The following is a 20,717-nucleotide window of genomic DNA, read 5'->3' on the forward strand; positions in this document are numbered from 1 at the left end:
TATTTTAATCATTTCCCCAGCCTCAAGCCCCGGACACCCTTCACCTCCACTAAGTCAGGGAACAATGCAGAGAACAATCTCCAGGTCATGAGGGAAGAATGTTGTGGCTCTTTTCCTTCCAAGGATCCCCAGGCCAGGGGATGGCAGGCTTCAGTCAGGATCTTCTTTCCACCAATTAGCCCCTCATCTGGGGAAGCTCTGTTCAACATATGGTCCCTTCCTTCCCACTCAACTTTTCAGTACTGGATGACTCTTTTAGGAGCGATTACCCTAGATTGAACTTCTAGATCCAAGGGCAGATTGATAAGAAAGTAAAGCAAAGACACAGAATGAAAAAGAGGACAGGTCGTAAAAACCACTTCATGTTCCCCTAATCACATCATGCGCTCTCCCACACCCACCAGCAATCATGTTCTGAGTACAGAAAATATCCCACTGCTTTTGCAACCCCTTCCTGACCCTGCTTTAGAAATACTGAAACCCTCAGCGAGCTTTGGAGAAGCAGGAGGAAGGAGCCCAACTCTGCAGAAAGTCCCTTGCTTCCATTCCTCCAGAGACTAAATCTCACATCCAAACCTCTCTGTGCCCCTGGCCTTGACCCCAGTCCCGGCAAGAAATGAGAAGATCATGTAGTTCCTTCCAGTCACAGAAACCACAACCACTGCCTCTCCTACATGTCTGCCTGCCAACTCACACAGCAGGCACCCATCTTCCGGCAGCTTCTGTTCAATGGGCATCCTTGGGAAGAGCCTTGCCCAAGATTTTTTTTTTTCAGAAGTGGCTTTAGGGTGTCCTGAGAAGACAAGGATCAAAATCCTCATCTCCCTCCTGCTCTGGGCTCATTTTAGCTCTACCACATTGATTGGACCTGCCTCTAAGTCCTGAGGATGGTATGGCTATGACTCTGAGGAGGACCCAGGGGTGGACAAGAGGCTTACCACTAATGTCTTTTCCAGCTCTGAAAGTGTGTGACTCGAAGACCAGAATTCCCATCATGATGAGGACTTCAATGAAATGCATTCAAGGAGGTTTCTCCCTGACGCCTCAGATGAGAACCAACATACCTGTCTGAGCAACTGAGAACTACTATCCTCAGATGCTAATGACCAGGAAAGGCATGAAAGATGTGGCCCCAATGAACCCCAGTGGATAATGGGTACCCAGGAGAAGGGATCTCAGTCAGGACATGATCTGAGTAATCAAAACTGGAATTTCTAATTGTTGACATTGGCTCAAAGTTCCCACTCCTTCTAGAAAGAAATAGAAAGCTAAGCAATTTCACTACAGAGAAAGAGTTTTTTTTTTCTTCTTAAAATTGGCACACACAGGGGCTGGGGTTGTGGCTCAGCAGTAGAGTGCTTGCCTAGCACGTGCGGCGCTCTGAGTTCCATCCTCAGTACCACATACAAATAAAATAAAGGTATTGTGTCCAACTACAACTAAAACAATATTTTTTAAAAAAATTGGCACACACAGAGGGAACCACATGTGGGACTCTCTCTGGAGCAGACAGGTCTGCGTGTCCACCCTTCTTGACAATTTTCATTTCATCATCCTTTTGGCTTGGCCATCGCATGCTGAGCACTGTATGACCTACCCAGCTCTTCATCTTTCATCTCTTTATTCTATCATGTAACTGAAGCATAGTGTTATCATGGCTAGCTAAGGTGATGCCCTTTCTTCCTTCTCTACCCCTCCCCCGCCAGCATGTGCCCATTTTCTTTGTCCAGAACAATCTCAGCATTATTTCCCCCACCAAAAACAAAACAAAACAAAACAACAACAACAACAACAACAAAACTGGCAGGGGGGTGCTGTGGGCAGAGAAAAAATAAGGGAAAGAGGGGAGAGGATGTACTGTATAAATAGTTGTATGTAAGCTACTTCTTTGTCCTACTGTCTCCCCAGCTCCTCCATACATATATATTTTAGACACGGGTGAGAATGGTTGAAAATCATTTTCTACAGGCTACAAGATCCAAAGCAAAAACAACAGATATTAGTCATTCCAGAAAATAGCAAGATTAGAAGACAATTTAGCACTACCTTTTCCAACCATCTTAAAATCTCTTCTTATTCTAAACAAAGGGTTTCCTGGCCTGTCCTTGAATATGTGTCCTAATGGAGAGTCATCTCCCATAGCAATTCACTCTCTCTGAATGACTGCATGCTTATAAAATGCATCACTATGCACAGCTGAAATATTCCCTGTAGTTTTCAGTTGCTGGTCCTAGACCAGCTCTGTATAGCTAAGAAGATGAACCTTCTAGGCCATTTACACAAGGCCTCTAGAGGAGCACTTGGAGGGGCCACTAATTGGTATCACTGTGAAAATTAGAAAAAGAAGCTTAGTCCTCAATACACTTTTCTCCCATCAGTCAGAAAGTTGTCATTAAAAAATACAAAAATCTGTGGGGCACGATGGCACACACCTGTAATCCCAGCAGCTTGGGTGTCTGAGGCAGGAGGATCACAAGTTCAAAGCCAGCCTCAGCAAAAGCAAGGCTCTAAGCAACTCTGTGAGATCCTATCTCTAAATAAAATACAAAATAGGGCTGGGGATGTGGCTCAGTAGTTGAATGCCTCTGAGTTCAATCTCTTTTTACCCAACCCCACCCCAAAATCTATAATGCCCATGTTTATAGTAGGGGGAGAAGGAGAGGATGGAAGACAGCCTGGGCTATCATTAATTTTGAATGAGACTTCATAAACTTGCTAGGTATGATCATGATTCCCACAACAGGAAGTAAGGCAGGTAAGTGCAGACCACATAGGCCACAGCAGCCTTCACCTGGGAAGCAGCTCCCAGCACAGGGAAAGGGCCCTTGGAAGCATGTACATAGCTGCCTGTGCTCCTGCCAATGCTCTCTGTCTCCTCTGTCTGCAGCTCTGTGGTTTCCAGGGAGGATGGCCCTCAGTACCACAGCCCAAAACATATTTGTAAGGCCTACCAAACATACTTACCCACCAGCTGAGCAATGGGAAAGTAAGTGGCAGATCGTTCAGTAGTGGCAGGAGGGAGTTAACTCCTGAAGGTGGTTCTTAATTAACCCTTTTGGGTCTATGCATCACCTTTGATGATCTGTTAAAGTCATGGACTGACACCATACAGTGTCAGGGGCTAGTGGGTCACTCCATAGAAACGGGCTCTAAACTCCCATTCACCAAGACTCGTTCTTGGCTGACTGTCCCATCATTCTTGGGTATAGAGCAGCATCTTGGAGCTGAGCAGAACTCAGAGGCAGGAGGCCCCAGGCAGTGGGGCAGTAGACACATGGCTTCCTTAAGTAGTTTCCACTTCTTATCAGCAACAATTATTCCTGCAAGCTGCTTTTTTTCCAGTGGAAACTCTGCCCTCAGCTTTGTCAACAAGATTTCTGGGCTGATTACTGCTCTCCAGGTAACAGGCAGGCTATTCCCTGTCACTGCTGGAAACTATGGGCAGCTACCACAGTGGCCAGTGAGGCATAGGGAATTGACCCCATCATAAACTATAAAACCAATCACTCTGGTTTTACAGCCGAGGAAACCGAAATCATCAGAGGGAAAGTGACTTGTTCAAGGCCACATAATAGGGGAATGTGTTTCCCCATTTTGCACTCTGGTCAAGTTTGGAGGACTCTAATTGCTGGCCTCAGATGCTTCTAGAAGAGTGTGGCATGGGGGAGAAATGGCTATGGGGCTCTGTATGTATTTCACTATTCAGCAGAGGAGAGTTGTGGAAAGGCCTGATGAGAGGCCCTGATGAAGATTTCACGGGAACTACCCAACACTGACTCCTTCCTTACAACCAATACAGAGAATCAGAAAGGATGAGATGACTCGCTCCCATCTGACCAAGTCCAGCTTCTGGCTCCAGTCTTGAAGGCCAAAGAAATGGACAAGAACTCAAGACAACCATAAAGTATTTTAGAGAGAAGTGGGATTTGCCTGGCTTTGTCTTTCCCTACTCTAGATGGATTTTCCTGAGATACTAGGATGGAGGTATTTCTCAAGTATCTGCTATGGGCAAAAGTCAATGGGACTAAGGAGGTTATTTGTCCAGTGACTTGGGGACCAAGAAATAGAGACTAAGCAGCCTCACAGGGAAAGCATCAAAAATACAGGGAAAGAAGGTCCAGCCTTCTCTGAGAATTCAAAAACTGCTATTGCTGGTACAGCTGATGACTAAATGATATTTTCATTAATTTTTTTTCAAAGCCTTTGAGACAATAGCAAAGGGTTTTGCTTTCTTCCAGGACACTCTCAAGCCCACCTTTGGCATCCCTGTGTACCTGTCTCCAGGCTAAGCATTTGTCTTAATGCTGCGACCTCTAAGGCTTGAGTTCCCATCTATCTCAGACAGATTACGCCAAGGCCCTCCCCTCTCTATCCAATCCACCCTGGCCACTCACTTTCCTTGTAGGACCCATGAAATCTCTGAATAACTCACTCTCCCTGCATTGTGTAACAGGTCAGTATCCCCATCTTGGGTCTTGCCAGCTCCTAGGACTGATGATCCTTGGCCTGAGATCCCTTGCTTACATCTAGTCACCTTGACCAGCTGGGTACCCTTGGCTACTAACCACAGTCCAGCTTCCCCAAGTCCATTCCTGTTTCCTTGTCTATAAATTGGGATATGACAGTACCTGATTCTCAGGGCTGCTGTGGGCTGACCTCTGAGGAACACTCACACAGGGGCCTCGTACCTGCAAGCTAATAAAGTTAGCTATCACTGCCAGAATTGTGTTGCAAAGAGTATCACTGGAGAACCCAGGACAATGAGGGGGAAAGCTGCAGGCCCCAGAGAAGCACTGTGAAGGATCAGAAATCTGCTGTTGGTCCTAAAAGGTCCACCCCAAACAAACATTTCCCAGAAAGCCACATTTTTGCTGATCTGAGAAAAAACTGACCACCCCATATGCTGTGGCTTCCAAAATTCTGGCTGCTCCAAGTGGTTGGAAATGGGTCATTTTAATCTTTCTCCCCAAAAGCAGAGAAGCTGAGCTACAAATCTCGGCTTTCCTTCCACAAGGAAGATAAGGCCTGTGATCCTCAAGGTGTTACTGATACTAACCCTTTGGGCCCATCATTCTTTCTCTCCCCCTCTCCTCTAGTGTCACCTCCTCCCACTTCCCCGATCATCTTGTGCTTGTCCCCTATTGTGCATCTGTTCTCACTCTAGCAGCACCTGAAACATGACAACCTCTGAAAGGCCCCAGTATGTCATCAGGGCAACAGCAGCCCTCACCTAACTCCTGCCGACCAGCACATGCAGCAGAAAGCAGAGGACAGAGAAAGGCTGAGGTAGGTGCCAAGGGGCTGGAGCTGGCAGGTGGCAGGAAGTAGCTAGACCTAGACACTGGGCTGGTTCTGAGCTCCTGGATACTTCAGCTCTTAGAGGCCTGAGAAGGCCATTTGGTTATTCTGGGGTAGATTCTGAGGCCTACGTCAGAATCAGAGAAGGGTCCCTGGGGTCCTCTGAGATGGACAGGGAACTTCAGACCCAGATGGGGTTGATTTACCCAAAGGTATCATCTCCTTCTTCTGGATTATTAGTGAGGGTGTGGACACTTCCCATATTCATGACGTGTCTCAGGGCCTAGGTCAAGTGAGAGGTTCCCTTTTACTTTAGAGTACAGCAGCAGTCACCCCAAGTCAACTCTAGCTTCTACCCACTTTCTGATTAGAATGACTGTCCTCCTAAAGAGCTTTTTCAGATCTTCTGTTTCATTGGGTTTCTGGTTATCCTATGGTGGATTTCCTTTTGGGGACCTCCTTGGAGGGCAGAGAGGCTGCTGCATTTCTTCTTGTAAGGTCTCCTCCGCCTTACACTGTGATTGGCATCAGTTATAGCAGGGGCAATTAACCACTGGACCATACCTCCAGCCCTTTTTATTTTTTATTTCGAGACAGGGTCTCACTAAGTTTCTTAAAGCTTTGCTAAATTGCTGAAGCTGCCTTGAACTTGTGATCTTTCTACCTTAGCCTCCCAAGCTGTTGGGATTACAGGTGTGCACCACCAGCCTGGCTGCTGTCTGATCTTTTTAATTTTTTTAGTTATAGGTCGACACAATGTCTTTATTTTATTTTTAAGTGGTGCTGAGTATCAAACCCAGTACCTCACGCATGCTAGGCAAGCACTCTACCTCTGAGCCACAACCCAGCCCCTGATGTCTGATCTTTGATGGTGATCTCTACCTAGCTTAAGCACCAACTACATGGCAACATATGTACTAGAAGCAGGAATCACAATAGCATGCAGGACACAGGCCCTGGCCTCTTGGAATTTATTGTTTACAGGGGAAGAAAAGCAGAACCCTCCAATTCAGTGTGACACATGCTATGATGCAAAGGAAAGGAAAACTGGAGCTTACAGGAGAGCCCCTGGCTTGTCTTGGTAAGAAGAGATAAGAGCAGGCTTTTTGGAGGAGGTCTTATCCCAACCTGTTGGCAAGGACTGGAAGGAGCAGGAGAGTTTAGTGTGAGAGTGGTAAGAGACTAACAAAGTTCCAATATTAGGAATACTATGCATGCGAAGGTTGAGAAGCAAAAGGGAAAGGACACCTTTGAAGTGGAGAGACTAGTCCAATATGGCTGGAACACGTAGGAAGGCACCAGGAAGAGATGAATCAACCAGTCACATGCATTTTAAAAACCTGCAGGAAGAATATTCCATTCTTTTCTCTACCGAGAACTTCTAGTAAACCCAGAGTCTTAAATTCCAGGAATTTAAAATTACTGTAATAACATTTCGGAACTGAAGACTTTTAGAGCCCATTCAGATCCCAGTATCAGTGTTGTGAAGAAAATAAAAATGGGGCCTCTGTCTCATTGGTTCATTGAGAAATGATCCCAGAGGTCAGCAGAGCAGCTGGTCTCTTCTGCAGCACAACTGAGAGTCTTATGGGTATACACCTAGAGCCATTAACCTGGGACTAGAACCATTAGTAATTTAGTTGGAAGGAAGGGGCAGAGGACAGAGTTCTTGAAACTTCAGTCCAGCTCAACAAGAAAAAAAAAGTTTCATGAGAGAAAAAAAAAAAACAATAGGTTCAACAAGGGCAGGTGGAAGTTGGAAAACTGGTCAACCATTATATCGCCAGTCAATCCTTTCTTCATTCATCAATCTGTCCAGGGTGCCCAGATATGGTTGCTGGGTACATGATTGCTGACACCAAACAGCCTCCAGGTTCCCAAACCTGCCTTTACCAGGCCACTCAGCCCACTCTACTCTCCTGGCCAACAAGGTCACTTTCTTGTTGCCAGGACTTGCTCTAAGGAAGGGTATCAGGCACAAATTCACAATGCTCATAAACAACTTGCACCATGGACACAGGTGGAAAGTCCCATATAGATATAGGAAAATCCCAATCCATACCCTGAGACCAGAAATCCAAATTCATTGTTGGCTAACATTATACAAGCCTTTCACCTTACCCTCAAAGCTATAATTGAAGGTAATCCTCTTATTTCAACATATGAAGCCAAGCACCATAATCTGTCTGGAGGATTCTTCCCCAGAGCCACAAAGTGATAGAAGAGCTGCCTCTGACCTGACCCATGAATCCTCCCCAAACTATAATCCACCTTCCCTGGCACTATCCATTCACCATCTTTCTCTTGCTCCTCCTCCTTGTTTCTCTTTGGTACCCAGAGGTCAAGAGAGAGCAGATTTAATTCACAGAGCAGTTTTCAATGAATGCTGCCCTAGGACAGAGGAGGAGCTAAACCCTGGATCTCTAGAGGAAGGACCTCTGTCCCTCCCAGTAGTCAGCTTCCTGAAGTCCCCAGCTCCTTGAGTTAGGCCTGCTGCCCACCTGGCCTTTGTCCCAGGAAATAGAATTTTCATTCCCATCACTCAAACTCTTCCCAGCAGAGGCAAACATCCCCAAAGAGGGAAATTGATGGAGTAGCTCAGAGCAGAGCTCAGATAAAGGACATGTGAGTGAAAGCCAGCTCCAGCTGCTGGGCTAGGCCATCATGTCAGCAAGACCTTCTGCCAGTCAGCAGCCAAGGGGGAACAGCTTATGAGAGGAAGCCAGAGGCTGTGGCACCTTCCTCTGCCCCTGGGGGAGAAGCGGCAGCCCCTCCACCCACTGCTTCCCCTTCTTTTCCCAGAACTCTCCCTGACCTGAAAAACAACTCTCCAACTCGGTTCTTCAGGAGCCCTGGATTGAAGTTTAACAGACAAAAATAATTCCCTTGAGTGAGCTATTTTCTGCCCAGCGTTTGGAATAATAGCTCAGGGTGACAGGCACTGGGGATAGGCTTGGGAGGAGGCTGGCCACAGGCCACCATCTGCTTAGGGCCCTTCTCATGCTCACTCCCTACTCTCCCTGGAGCAAGGATTTTCAGGGAGGTGGGGACCTTAGTCCAGGGCTCAAACACTAATTATCTGCTACCACCTGTAGATTCCAGGGTGGGCACTGAGAGTGGCAGGATAGGGAAAGCCTGAGGGGGCCAAGGGTTTTAAGTCTCCATGGTTCCTGTTCTCTTATAGAATGGAAAGAAGAGGGAAAAAAATCCCTGCTACTTTACCACACCTCAAACAAAGCATAACATATCATTTGCCTATGTATACAAGATTATTGTATCAGCTGAGAAAAATATTTAAAAGGTGTTACAAAAAATGTTACACTCTATAAAAATGTTAGCTATTATGTTACTGTGATTCCCCTGGGTGTTTAAGAGCAATGGGAGGATAGTATCATATATAAAGTGGAAGCTGTGAAAAAAAAAAACTTGAAGAATTCTATGGAGCATGATCCTCTCGGCCAGTCTGAGGTCCTCATTGCCTAGGCAAGCCCAGTGCAATGCGGGGGCTGGGGTGCAGTTTGGTAGTAGAGTGCTTTCCCAGCACTCCTGAGGCCCTGGCTTCTATCCCCAGCACCATGTGGGGCAGGAGGTGGACAGAGGGCAAGAAGGACTTCCCTAGAGTGCAAGTTGTGCACCAAGCACATTCCAAAACCTTCCCCGGGCTGTTGATCTTTTTTTTTTTTTTTTTTTTTTTGTTATGCCTAGAGACCCTTTCCCTTTTGATTTCTCTCACATGACCTTCCCTCTAGTATCTCTGGGGAAATCCCTAACTGAAAACACTAAGTATTAAAGGAAGAAAGTGGGAGGAAAGGGAAGGAGAAAGGGGTGGGAAGGGAGGGGGGTTGTAAAGAGAAGTCATTCAGGGATTTCATTCTGAAAAGTTTCTTGATAACTCACCAGAGAGAAACCCTCTGCATCATAATGTGTGGTGATCACTGATTCCTCTAGTGAGGAATTCTCACTAAAGGGGTTTTCCCTGTCTTGATATAGCAGTCATTTACGTAAACAACAACAAAACCATCCAGAGGACACTGTAGAGGCTTATAGGCTAACCTGGCTGAGATGTATTCTGTTTACCCCCATCACCAACAGACATTACAAATACAGATTTCACTTTTGAAAAAAAAAAAAAGTCCTATATATATTTTAAAAAAAAACAGAAACAAAACAAAAAAACAGATCATGCAACTACAATGGACTGCAGTCCTAGCAGCAAATCCTCTGGCTCAAGACCAGGCTCTTACCCCCCCGTTCATCTCATCAGGGTTTGTACCCCTCCAGCCTCACTCCCTCTCCCTGGCCCTGGTCCCCTGAACCTGGCCACAGTGACAGAGGTCTGTGGTCAGGAACACGTACTTAAAAGAACAGGCTCTGGAGGAAGCCTGCCTGGTTGGCTCCAATTCCTGATTTCTCCCTGACATTAGCTATGAAACCAGAACCAATTACCTGCGCTCTCTAAGCTTCTGTTTCCTCAAATGTTAAGTAAGAAAAATAACAGCACTTACCTTCTTGGTGTGTGAGGCTTCAACAAGATAATGCATATCAAATGCTCAGCACAGCACCTGGACATAGTACCTGCTCAGTAAATGTTATACTTGTTATGGTGCACAATTGGTACAAACACTGAGGAGAATCCATCTGAGCTCAGCCCAGCTGTGTGAGATGATCTAACCACACAGAGAAATTTCCCTTCAATCTTCCTTTCTAGCTCAGGGGATGGAGCCCAGTCTACGTACAAACACATCTTCATCCAATAAACATCTTTTGAGCACATTTGTAAGGTATTGTGAAGTGACGGGATGGGATTCAGTTCTGTTCTCAGGGGCTCACAGTAGAGTGGGAACAATGGACAGTTGAACACACAGTCATAGACTGTCAAGTGGAGCGAAGTACTCCTCTCTCCATGCCAGCCCTGCCCAGAATGTCAAGCAGTTGGCATTCCTGGAGGACCCAGGGTGAGACTGACTTCTCCTTCTAGCCTCCAAACCTTTCAGGGCTTCACTAAGAGACAACCAATGGCAAAGTATCTCTGCTTCGCCTCCAGTTTCCCAGGCTGCACACTGGATTTCAACAAAGTCGGTCAGATCTCAAATGGAGTTCGTGACAATGGAATTTTACCTGAGGCTGCCCATCCTCCATTTCTTAACATCATGGCACCCAAGATGTGGGTGTGCTTGCCAAATAGGCTGGGCAGAGGTAACTTCCCACCCCTGGCAGAAGCCCGGAAATTCAGAGCCATTTGGAACAAAGAACTCTGCCCTAAAGGTGTTTTCCAGTATCTTGTGGCCAGCTTGGAACTGCCCTGTTCACCCTGCACAGCCACCACATGCTGCCTTCTTTTCAGCCTTCCTCAGAGGAGGAGGGAAGAGCAAAGGCTGAGCTGGTGATCGGGATACTACAGGCAAAGACAGGGGGCAAGTGAAGAAGGGAGCCATCCACACTGGACTTAGAAAAACCTGAATTGAAGTTCTGGTTCTGACTTAGTACCTCAATGACTTTGGGCATGCAATTTAGCCTCTTTTTGGCAGGGGGCAGGGGGTGGGGTGGTACTAGAGATTGAACCCAGGGGGACTCAAACAATGAACCACATCCCCAGCCCTTGTTTTGCATTTTATTTAGAGTCAAGAACTTCTGTTTCCTCTTCCTAAAATAGGGATAATATCTACCTCGTAGGATTATTGAGAGGCATAAATTTAAAAATGTATGAAAAACATTTAACACAGTTCCTGGAACATAGTAAGTTATACATAATCATTGGTAATACAACTTCCAGCTATTACATAATACAGTAACCTCATAAGGGTCAAAGGTTGGTGCAGAGAGAGAGACAGAGAGCCACTGGGTGGAGCAGGGGGTAGAGATGGGGGCAGAAGACTAGGCAGGGCCCTGCCTCTGAACCTGGCATGGGCCTGGTAGCCAAGGTGAGGCTCAGGGCAGAGGCACTTGCCAGCCCCTGGAGCTGACAGGCACAGACTGGCTGGATAATTACAGAGTTGAGAACTGGGGTGGCCCAAGCAACTGCCCAGCCAGCCACATTCTTTTGTTGCGTGGGTGGCTGAGTGGGTGGGCAGTTAGCTGTTCATGTGACTACCAGGATGCTGGGTATATCTAACACCTCCTTTCCCCAGCACCCCCAGGTAGTATGTTCAACCTGAGGAGGGAGATTCTCTGGAAGGATTCTCCTCTTTTCCATGGCACTTCCCTTGTTCCCTCATCTCAACCCTCCAGCTTCTCAGCTGGGACAAGACAGAACACCAGAGAACAAGGCTGGACTCTCAATAGTTGGCTAGTGGAAACTATTAAATTTCAGTCTACTTTACCTTCAGTCTAGCCCTTAAATGACCAAAAAGCTCTGGACAGGCAAGTCATGGTGGCACACACCTATAATCCCCAGAACTTGGGAGGCTGAGGCAGGAGGATAACAAGTTAAATGCCAATCTCAACAATTTAGGGAGACCCTGTCTCAAATACAAAACAATAAGGACTTGGGATGCATCTCAGTGCTAAAGTGCTCTTGGGTTCAGTCACCAACACCACACACATACAAAAGCCCTGGATGGATGGGAATCCCCTCACATATCCAGCTCCATGTACTTTGATTTAGCTAGCACACATGTGGTTCTGATACTTCATGTCCTTTTCTCAACACTGATGCCCAAGGAAAATTTATCTCCCTTCCAATCCACTTGACAAGAAACAATTCATTAGGTATTAATTGAGTATCTAGTATGAGCTCAGCACTGACACCTGACACTCTTAGCCCAACAGAAGAAGCCACCAAATGTCATGGGATTCCTCATTCACTGCTGATGAAAGCCCAGAGAGGAAGGGCTTCAGGTGCATCTGGAGGCACAGAGCTCTCAGAGTCAGGTTGAGGCATGAAGGGGGTTACTTTTGCACAACGTATCAGCCAGACACCAGGTACTGGATCCATGGACAATTCTTTTGTGTGTGTGTGGTTCTGGGGATTGAACCCAGGGCTTTATGCATTCAAGGCAAGCACTCTACCAACTGAGCTATATCCCACCCCTGGACAATTCTATTACAGCTAAAAGGGGCTACAGAAACTCATCTAATACAACTTTTTCATTTTAGAAATGAAGTCTATGGCAAACATGAAAAAGGATGATGGAAAAAATGTGACCTTTCATCCACTACTCAAAGGAATGCTTTTTGGTATAACTACTGTGGAGAACAGTTTGGCATTGTTTAGTAATGCCAAACACAGAATTCCATGTAAGCCAGCAATTCCATTCCTAGGTATGTACCTTACAGAGATTCTTACATGTGCCTCAGGAGAAAAGCATACCATGTTCCTCACTCACAGTATTGTCACATCATAATAGCCCCGAACTGGAAATGACCCAAATGTCCATTAAAAAGAGGGAGCACATAGAAGTTGTGGTATTCATACGACAGAATACTACACAGCAGTGCAAATGAATGCACAGCACCAATGTGCATCATATGAACAAACCTCAGAAATATAACACCGAGGTTGGGCATAGGGGCGCCCGCCTGTAATCCCAGAAACTCAGGAGGCTGAGGCAGGAGAATTGCAAGTTCAAAGCCAGCCTTGGCAACTTAGTAAGACCCTGTCTCAAAATAAAAAATTAAAAGGGCTGGGGATGTAGTTCAGTGGTAAAGTGCCCCTGGGTTCAATCCCAAGTTCTAGAAAGAAATACAATACTCAATGAAAGAAGGGCATTACAGAGAGTACATGTGTGTAAACTTCGAATCCATGTATAACAAAACAAACATGTTGTTCTGTAAAACGTACAGAGATGGTACTTACAAAGAAAAGCCAGGAAATAATTAACCAAAATTCACCTTGGGGTGGGGAAACCAGGAAGGGGGATGCAAATGGGAAGAGGGAAAGGGGCTTTTAAGATATTGTAAATGTTTCATTACTAACTTAGTGGTGAGTATAGCACTATATGATATTATACTATAATCCATCTATAAGCATATTATATTCTCTTGTATGTCAGATGTATTTATTTCACAGTTTTAAAAAAAACAATAAACAAGAATTGAAGAACCAAGTCCCAGAGAAGACAAGTAACCTTTTCAAGCTTATCATCTAACAAATGGCAGAAAGAGAAATCAATTTATTGAATCTGAGTTTAGCCAGGTACCAGGACACTATTCCTGAGTCCATGTGGGGCTTCTCACAATGACAGGTTTAGGGGATAGTCTATTTAAAAACATTCGCAAGAGCTCCCTGCCCCCTACCATTAAATTCCAAGTATCTTGAATAGTGCTGACACATAGTAGGACTTCAGCCCACATCTGCTGAATAACTGCACATGCTTTCAAGGGCCCAGTTTATGCCAAGAAACTGACTTATTTTATCTAATCTTCACAAATCCAACAAGGGAGCTATTATTATCCCCTATTTACAGATAAGGAAACTAAGATTTTGGAGCGATTAAGAAATTTGCCCAAGTTTGCCAGCTAGAAAGTGACAGAGCCAAGATTTGAACCCAAGAGTTGAACTTAGACTCTGTATTTCTCCTGTTCTGCCAGACTGCTGGCACAGCTTCTAGCAGCATTACCTAAAATCTCCCCAAACTACACACTAAAGAGAATGATAGGAGAGAGGAGGGGGGGGAGAGAGGGGGAGAGAGAGAGAAGGGGAGAGAGAGAGAGAGAGAGAGAGAGAGAGAGAGAGAGAGAGAGAGAGAGAGAGAGAGAGAGAGAGAAATTAAAATACCCCAAAACAAAGCTGTATAGATTAAAAGAGAATAGAGATCAGCACAGGACCTGGCAGGAGGCTGTCATAAGAAGTTAGAGTCCATTTCTCCTTCCAGGAGAACTAGGTTTGGGAGCCCTTTAGGAACAACCAGGAGGGGAGAAAAGGTGGGCAAGTGGAGAATAGCTCCCTGTTGATGGGTGGGATGATGGGCTTTTTCCCTGTTGCACTTAGCACATAGGAGGCTATCAGTAGAGTGCTTTGTTTGAAATGGGAAGAGTTTCACATTTCCCTCCCATGTCATTCAAGTCTTATTTGATTCCTCAACATTAACCTCTCTGTACAATGTTATGTCTCTTGGATTCTTTTTTATGTCTCATATTAATCCGAGGACTATGCCTAAGACTGCCAGAGAGACACTCACGTCTAAAGGTGCTGGCAGAGGTAGCCTTCTGAGATGCCACCATCCCCAGAGTAACCTTTGGGCCAACTGAGCTTGCTCTCAGGTCAACTTGTTCAAACTAGTTAGTAAATCTAACTCTGCTGCTCACAAATATTTATTGCAGGCCTGTAATAGGCATGACATGGCACTGAGTGCCCTGTGGCTGTCTTGTGAATGCAGAGGTGGTAGAGTTCTGTGGAGGCTTTGGCAGCCTGCAGACCTGCATGTGAGTCCTGACTCTCCTTCTTACACGTTATGTCACTTTGGCAATTGCTTAACCTCTCCAGCCTCAGTTTCCTCATTTGTAAGGTGAACATAGCAGCGATTCCTGACTCACTGGAACCACGGCTCATGGGTCTGGGAGGCTGCACTTGCAATGTTCTTAGCACTGCAACTGCCACCAAATGAGTGCCCAGTAAGCCACTGTTCCTAGAGCTATAACTCTGGCGCCAGCAGGTGGCACACACTGGATATGCCACTAGTAAACCCTTGAGCTTCCTTGGTGCTTCATAGTGTCTGGAATGTCACACCTTGCATAACACCTCAAAGCTTGTCATCAAAAGGCCAGCAAGAGGCAGCAGCTTCCCAGGAACTGGCCTTGGGTCCTGCCCCAACTCCACTTTCCCGCTGGTGCAGCTGTCCACACCCTGTGCAGGACCAGGACTCTCCCCTGTGCAGAATGAGGACTTTGTGTGGCATTTGGTTCTGGGAACACTGCTTAGTCTATTCCTTGGCATGGGACCTGCAGGGCAGGTTTGCAAAGGCATGACACACACTCAGACTCACAAGCGCCTACTGATTCTGCTTCTCATTCCTGCCATTTACCCACTAGTCACCCTAGCCCTCCCTCACCAGTCCAAAGTTCTGTCACCTTCCCCTCTCCACAAATTGCTTCCCAGGTGGGATTTCCCAAGAGGACTTCACTTGCCCTTTCGTGTGTTACAATGAGAACGACTTCCTTCCTGCCACAGCACAGGAGTCACTACACAGTCACAGAGGAGACTTGGCTCCCGCCATGCCTTATGCCCTAATCACTCAGACGCTAGACCTCTGGGGACTCTGCAAGGAGCCTTCCCCAAGCATCTGGACCACAAAGTGCAAGGACTCTGAAACAGGGCAGTTTATCTTCCTCATGTCACCACCACAGGATGCTGGGTTGAGCAAGAACTATCTGTCCCCACCCTGGACCATTTCCCCAACAGTCAGGACTCTCAACAGTCCTGACTGGGGAATCAAACTCTAGTGTTCAAGGGGACTGACTCCATCTCCTGCTAAGCAGCTTCTCTCCGGTTTTAGTCTCCATCTTGGTTGTCATTTCCCTGGATCACAATTACAAGTGACTTGCATTCTTTATCTATACAGACAAGGTTGACTACCCTTTCCTTCCTGGTTGTTTACCCACTGAGAGCTGGACTTTCCTGTGAGGTGGTATGGTCCTCAGAGGTCTGGGAAGCTAGAAGGACAAAATGAAGAGATGGCAGAAGGGGGAAAAGAAGGGAGAGGAAGCATGGAGCCCAGTGAGTCTTGGCCCTACTATAATTCCCAGTTCCCCCAGGGGAAGCGGAAGAGGAGTTGGCAGGTCTTCCTGTCCCTGTCTGAGGTAGGGGTGGGGCAGGAAAACCTAAGGTGAGGCCAATCATAAGCCAAGGGTGAAGAGAAGTTACATAGGTGGTGGGTTGGGTCCTGAGAGAAGGTGACTGGGAGCAGTGCTACCTTTGGGAAGAAGACTGGAATTGGCTGATAATCACAGGGAGCAGACTGGGGTGTTTATTAAAATTAAACTACCCCCATCTTCCCCTCAACATTAAGCCTCCATTGTCCCCTCATCACTGTGTGTGACCTCTGCTGGGTTTGGAATGGCATTTACTAGGATGATTAAAATTTCTCGTTTGCCCTGGACAGTCTTGGTTTATGTGCATTCCCCTGGCAAAAATCATGCAGAACATCCCAGTCACTCCCCAAAATATCCTAGTTTGAACGATAGATTATACAACCACTCTGGCATCTTCAGTGGGACACTGACACCAGGGAAAGCGATGATGAGATCAGAGAGGAGCCTAATTAGAAATGAAGCCCTCATGGTTTAGAGCAACAGCCAAGATGGCTTCAGTCCAGCTGGATCCCTCCAGAACTGGAAAGTAGTGAAGGGAGAGACAGAGGGCTGCTGCCCCTCCTGAGGCTCTGATTGTCTTGGCGGCAGGAGCCTGGTCTGCTGGGATCTACTTCCTTTCATTCCTCAGATGGCCTGGCACCACGCTGGGCACACAGAGGCTCTTCATCAATCATTTCCTTACTTCCCTCTACCTGCCTTCCAAACGGACCTGCAGCAAAAGCTAATGGAAGCTGGAGCCAAATGCGTCCCTATCCAGAATAAATCTGAATGTTATTCAGGTACTTCCTGGTCCTACTCTGTAGCCAGGAGAACTCCATTGCTGCATAGGCAACAGCAGGTTTCTAGCAGAGGTTCCAGAAGCTGATCTCAACCAGGATGTTCATGGTTTCCTTAGGATATGGGGCAAAGAAGTGAAAAACCAGAACTCTTTCTCATGTCTTGGATAACAAGTTGTTCTAGCCCATCAGGCTGCACCTTCTTTATGTGCTGGGTAGAGGGTAGAGGCCCAGGAGATGGATTGGAGCTTCCTCTACAACTCAGTCCCAAAAGGTATCAGTTCTGAGACCAAAGAGAGGAAGAAGACTGGAGAACCATAAAACCAAATAGCCAAAGCACCCAAACAGCACCTGGACCAACCACAATGTACAAACAAAGTCTGATGGTCTTGGAAGAGTGAGGGGTCAAGAAAGCTTCCTCACTGTCTTCCTTTCCCTCCTTTCTTACTCTATTTTCAGTCTTGGTAAGGGACCAAGTCATAGCTAATCAGGACCTGCCAAACCCAAAGACATGGGACCCAGCCAGAGTACAGACCGTGAATTCCCCAGCTTTTTGCAGTTTGAGTCAGCCCAGCAGCCTTGTTGGCCTCCCTGAATTCCTCTCAAACAGGTCTAGAGAGGCTACTGAGTGGGGGGCCATGGGCTCTGGGGCACCTATTTCTGCTCATGGATCTTTAGCACCCAAAACAAAAGCCAGGGAGAAATTTTCACTTTTACTACCTCCTAGTCTGGCTACATGCCTGACCTGAAACTACTCCAGAGTGACCCACAATTCCCTCCAGCACTCTAATGGCAAGGGGATAGAGGAAGGGCCCCCAATACACAACATTCTCAGTTCATAGCATTGAGGCTCCTGTGTGCAGACAACCCATCCCCACCTCAGCAAACCACCCCCAACTCTCTAGACTGGGTTAAAGCGTTATTTGCATTTTGTGGTTCCAGAATCCTCCCAATTTCTTCTTCATGCCTACCTCAGTAGCAGAGATGGGCAGCTACAAGACCACAGAGAACAAATGGGATGAGAAGCTGGAAAATTCTGCAGTGCTGGGGTGTACCTCTCAGTCCTAGAGAAGGATAAGAGATGTGGACTTACCACAAAGCCACAATCCCTTCACAGTCAACTCTTTCTAGAATCATCCCATAGCCATCAAATAACTACTGCTATGTTGGGTGTCTGAACCCCTGCCCACTGCCCAATGGCCATGGGAAGACTGCCTTCCAGAAAGGAGCCACAGCAGAGCTGAACTCTGCCCAGGAGAACTTCTGCAATGCTCAGAAAATGCCTGCCCAACTGCTTGCCTGGGCTCTGGCCCCTCTGGCTGCAACTGAGCCCAGACAGGAGGCTGACTCACTCACCACAAGGAGGAGGAGGAGGAGGAGGAGGGGGGGGGAGAAGGAAGAGAAGGGCCTAGGTTCAGAGATTCAAGGTCCCCCTAGCCCAAGCAGACTGTCTTAGCCTCTGGTCCATGGGAGAGGACACAGCTGTCCACTGACCCTGGCCACAACACAAAATTCCTTCCTAGATATTTCCTTTGAATTCTCTCCCACCACCAACAAATTCGGGGCCCCTCACTCTCCAAGCAGAAACAGCTCCTCAGGCCCCCACCGGGCTTATATACTTGCCCTTGTGTTCCTCTGGACATCTATGGATTGGCTCTCCTGAAAAGTTAATCCACTGCACCAGTCAATTACGTCTCAAATAATTGGTGGCTAAAGTCAAGAAGAGAAAAGAAAAATACTCTACGTAAAAGATCCAACTTCACCATCACAGGTGGCCATACTAGGGCTCTACAGGATAATAAATAAAGCTACACACGCTCCACCCCCAGAAGTCCTTAGTACCATCGACAGCCAATCGCACCCTTCCTTATTCTTCCCCTTCATGCCAAGGCGCCCGATGGAGGAAGAAACAAATGGGTCTAGTAACCCAAGTGCTAAGCCCTGTCCTAGCTGAGCACTTTCTACGCTGAATTGCCTGAATGAACGTCGAGGAGGTGGCTGTCCCCTCGCCAGCTTGGCACAAACTTCAACTTTTTCAAACCTCAGTGCCCCCTCAGTGTCCCAACCTCATGGCACAAGAGCCCGGATCTCAGTCGCCAAGTTTTGTTCCTGAGACTTACACTCAAGTGCTTGCACACGGGCACTCAGATCTCCGGACTTCCGAAGCCCCGAGCCAGGATTCAGTCCCTATCCTAGAACCCCCTTCCCCGCAGCTCCCAGGTCCGCACCTGGTCCGGCGGGTGAACACGCAGCCTGGCGATCCCGACTCCGCTGCTGCCTTTTGACAAGCACAGACTGCCCAGCACCTGGCCCCGCCCCCGACGGGACCCGCCCCCGGACCCGCCCCGCCCACTGGTCCCGCCCACAGCCTCTGTCCCCTGTTGCCAAGCGCTCCCTCGGCGCTGCAACCATCTTGACTTGGAATCAACCACTGCACGGCCGCCTTGGAGTCCTTGCCTGGTGAAACCTCTCACGGCTGCCTCCATAGAGTTAGGCATACCCTGCCCCGTGTGGGACGGAGTTTTCGATGATTTCGTATGTGCAGATCCACGCTTCTGCCTGCGATAATAGAGGATGCCTCCCCGCTACCCCTGCTGCCGTGGTTCTACCCAGCCTACTGCGGACGCCTCAGCCAGGTGCGTCACCCCCACCTAGGCTGACCCGGCCCGGGCCTTGTCGCCCGCAGGTCGCTGGGGGGCGCCTGCCGAACCAGAGCCATTCTCTCCGCATTCGTGGGGAATCCCGAGCGCCGCTTACAGCCATGTTACTTCTGCAGAACGCCAGGAACCTCAACCCTATTCCAAGAATTAGGATAAAACAGCACACCGTGTCGAAGTGGATCCTGGAGTTGCATCATTGCTACCACCGACGTCCCCTTGGCATCGACAGCCCCAAGCACGTTCCTGGCCCATCGCTAATCTCACTCCCGCGCGCTTAGTCTTAGCTGCTCTGATCCCCTGTCCCCCCTGCCCCCCAGCCCCGCTTCCCACCGTGACGTTGCTGTAAGGGAAGGGAGGAGATAAAAAGGGTAAAAAGTGCATCCTGAGTCCAGGATTAGTGGATGATTGTGGAAAATTCGCCACATAAATTTTTGGCTAAAAATTAACTTCGCTCTGCCTACCAATATAAGCACTCAATGCTAGAAGAGAGCTGAAAAAGACGGGGTCCCCCGCCCCCTTAGAGGGGAACTGTCCAGTAGGAGAATGTCTAAATATATATAGTAATCATAACAAAATCGCAACAGTATGTTCCAGAATAGAGATACCCACAAAGTCATCCAGCAGATGGTGACCTCCTTTAGGTAGGGAAGATATTGCTGTTTGCCTCTTGCAGAGGAGAAAGCCTGCGTTGAGGGAACAAGTGCAATAGGCAAGAAATTGAGGCATAGAAAGGGTAAGTGATTTGCCCTTCATGACCCAGCATTGCAGCAAAGCAGCGAACGACTAGTACCAGAGCCCAGCAAGTTTGCTGGTGCAATGAACCAATTTGGAGACAGCTATTCCAGACTGATAACCAGCCTTTCCCAGATCTCAACAATATGATCCCAAGAAATGGACTGAAGCTGAACAGAAGGAAGTTCAAATGGTGAAGTTGTGAGGTGAAGCCTGAAGCAGTTCATTAAGGCACTTTCTCTGGCAAGGCTTAAAAGGAGGCAGGGAGGGAAAGGGAGAGAGATACCCATTGTTTAGCTTGGGAATAGATCATCAGTTCCCCCAAGAAACAGATAGATGGAAGTGTCCCTTTGAAGGTTCTATCTATCTAATGGATAGATTCTCTATTTTAAGAAAAGTAAAGAAATACCTCCCTTGCTCAAAGCATCCTGAGAAAGCTAGCAGTGATTCTCATGGGAAGAAAAGTATAAGAGATATCTCTAACAGCCAACACCTGAGGAAG

The 20,717-nt window shown here is 47.3% G+C and overlaps 1 protein-coding gene across 1 annotated transcript in view; it reads right to left on the bottom strand.

Moving 5' to 3' along the window:
• Nucleotides 1-19,084, bottom strand: part of VDR (vitamin D receptor) — a 60,094-nt gene extending 41,010 nt beyond the window's left edge. The window contains exon 1 of the mRNA XM_081311865.1: nt 19,052-19,084. The gene's annotated coding sequence lies outside the window, so the exon portion shown is untranslated. The remainder of the gene's footprint in view (nt 1-19,051) is intronic.
• Between the last annotated feature and the right edge of the window lie 1,633 nt (nt 19,085-20,717).

This window comes from Spermophilus citellus (assembly GCF_964194105.1).
Source record: "Spermophilus citellus genome assembly, chromosome: 10".
Classification (NCBI taxonomy): Eukaryota; Metazoa; Chordata; class Mammalia; order Rodentia; family Sciuridae; genus Spermophilus; species Spermophilus citellus.